The sequence below is a fragment of the Dipodomys ordii genome, unplaced genomic scaffold (assembly GCF_000151885.1).
Source record: "Dipodomys ordii isolate 6190 unplaced genomic scaffold, Dord_2.0 Scaffold325, whole genome shotgun sequence".
Lineage (NCBI taxonomy): Eukaryota > Metazoa > Chordata > Mammalia > Rodentia > Heteromyidae > Dipodomys > Dipodomys ordii.
Window position 1 is genome coordinate 158,088 of NW_012267541.1, and position 2,784 is coordinate 160,871.

The following is a 2,784-nucleotide window of genomic DNA, read 5'->3' on the forward strand; positions in this document are numbered from 1 at the left end:
CAGCACCATTTACTGAAGAGGCTGTCTTTCTTCCATTCTATTGTTTTAGCTCCCTTATCGAAGATTAGATGGCTATAGGTCTGTAGGTTCATTTCTGAGTTTTCGATTCTATTCCATTGGTCCTGAGGTCTGTTCTTATGCCAGTACCAAGCTGTTTTGATTACTATGTGAGCCTGGTTTTTATGACATCAACACAAACATCATTTTGCCTGTATCTGAAACGAAGTGTAACAATTCAAAGCTCCCAAACAGTTATATTGCCATGCAAGGCTGCCTGCAAAATACAGTGAATGACTTTCAGTGGATGATGTTCCATGAGAACTCATGAGTGATTGTTGTAATGACAAAGGAAGTGGTGAGAGGGAAGAGAAAATGCATCGAGTCCTGACTGGATGAGTGTGCTCTCAAAGTAGAGGGTCATGCATGTTCAGAACCTCAAAGAACAGTTCATGACTACACGCTTACAGAAGTTCAAGCTCTTATAGGCAGAAAAAGTAATACAGAAAGAATGGTCTGGCAATACCACTTTCAGACCTGGCTGGGTGATGGTGTACCCAGTGACCATGGGGGATGTTAGACTTTGGAGGAACTCCACCACAAGCAGAAGAGAATCATGGATTCAGGACTTGTGGTTCACTCCAGTGCTGGACTTGGCCTGGTGGGGACAGTCATTATGATTGGCATTCTTACTGACATCATTAGAGAGAAAGGTGTGGCTGGTGATGCATTCCCAAAACCATTCAGATGGGGCAGTCCTAGAGGTCAGGCATGGTCCAGACATCCTGTTCATAACATGGCTGCCCAGCATTATATTGACATACTACAGCACAGGATTGAAGAAGAGCAGAAAAACACATGAAAATGGCATGCTACATCACTATTCCCTAGCAGACCAGACAGGTGGTGGATCAGAGGCACCTCCTGCCCTGCAGTATGATGCCACTGAATAGGGACATGAGTGAAGGCAGTGCTAGAGTCTGTGAGAATGTGGGCTTGATGCAGCAGCAGCAGAGCTTCTGATGAGAACACTCCAGCACTCCAGCACAGAAATAGATGCAGACTTTGAGCCCTCCTGCACAGATGCAGGAAAGTTTACAGAAGGAACTGAAAGACTTGCAGTGTGGTCAACTACCATTTGACCAGAAACGTTGAAACAATTTAAAGACCATTGTATTCTAACTCAATTTCATCTTCTCAGATTTGAAGAAATCATCTCTACAATGTAGCCAGTGTTCTATTTTTATTGAATTCTGGTCCAAATTGAGGAAGCAGTTAAATTGTGCTCCTATTTTACAGATTGGGATTGACATTCAAGTTGTGAGCAGGTTTTTCTTTTTATAACCTTAATTGATTTGACCTTTGTTTGTTTGTTTCTGTGAGGATCATGGGACACTTGTAAGAAGAAATGGCTTGGAAAAATTAAGTAGCAGTATTCTTGGGAGGAGAGAACAATTTTATTCACCTTTGCTGCAATCTAACTCTAGTGTGTGTTCTTGAAAAGAACACCACAAACACAGTATGGGTCAATTACAAGATGATTCCAGAGTCTGAGAAACTGAAGATTCAGAAGCCATATCTGTTGCATTGTAACAGAGCAGAAGGTGCCGTGTGGTTGCAGAGAGAAGGAGAGGGCTGAAACACACACTGTGCATGGCCTTACTTATCACCCCTGAAGTTCCCAACCTGTTTGAGTGTTGCGTTGGGGAGTGACTTTCTAAGAAATCCGTGCTGGTGACACATTCAGCCAAGCATTTTTCCAGTCAATAGTGAGTATTTAATTTGGTGGATTGTTTTTGTTCCTAATTAGTCAAGCCAATATTAGAGATTGTCACGAGTTGATTGTCTTTACATTGCCATTAAAAACTCAAAAGAAGTGGAACTGTGGCTCAAAGTGCTAGATTGCTAGCCTTGAGCAAGAAGAGCTCAAGAATGGTTACCAGGCCCTAAGTTCAAGCCCCATGACTGAAAAAAATAAAACAAAAAAAAGTTAGTCACAAGAATGAGCTGGAGGGGCATAGCTCAGGTGCTAAAACCAGGCTAGTAAGCAAGAAGCCCCAAGTTCACACTGTAGTACCTCCCCAAAATAAAAAGTCAAACAAACAAATGAATTAGGCTGAGATGTATTTTCCTCTTAGCAGATGGACAGTTGCCAATATCTGTTGACCAATAAAGTTGTGAGGGGATAGCAGTTGCTCTGTCTTTGCATCTGGCATAATCATCTTGTGTTTAGAGCAAAGGAAGTGTCATGGTCTTGAAATGTCAACGTCTCTCAGATTAGTCTGAGCTGGGTCAGTTGAGTTGATCTGCTGGTCCTACAGGGGTCACTTATATGGTTGGCAGGGTGCCTGAAATGATGGGATGGCTGGGCATATATTTGTGTGTGGAGTCCTCAGAGCCTGTCTTGTATGTGGTCTCTGGTGTCCTCAACAACATGCCAGCTTAGAACTCCAGGAACTCAAAGGTGGCAGTGACTAGACCTTCAGACTCAAGCCATAATTCTGTGGATTGCCTTCAGATGAGACAAGAGAGGCCCATCTGATCCAATAAGAGGGGCCAGTGCTGATGCACTTCACTGGAGGCCACCAGTTGGGCAGAAGCTGCAGGGACCTTCATAATTAAGGGTACTTACAGTCACTGTTGGAGGCAGTGATTGAGGAGAAAGTCACCAAGGGCCTTTAAGAAGTTTCTAAGCCTTAAAAAATGGCAAAACCTCCCATGCTCCTGGATTGGAAAGATTAACAGCGTGAAAATGGCAATACTTCCCAAGGCTATCTACAAATTCAA

At 43.2% G+C, this 2,784-nt stretch overlaps 1 pseudogene; it reads left to right on the top strand.

Annotated features, from left to right (window-relative positions):
- The window catches only part of LOC106001586, a 25,443-nt pseudogene extending 24,423 nt beyond the window's left edge, over positions 1-1,020 (top strand).
- Positions 1,021-2,784: the final 1,764 nt, after the last annotated feature.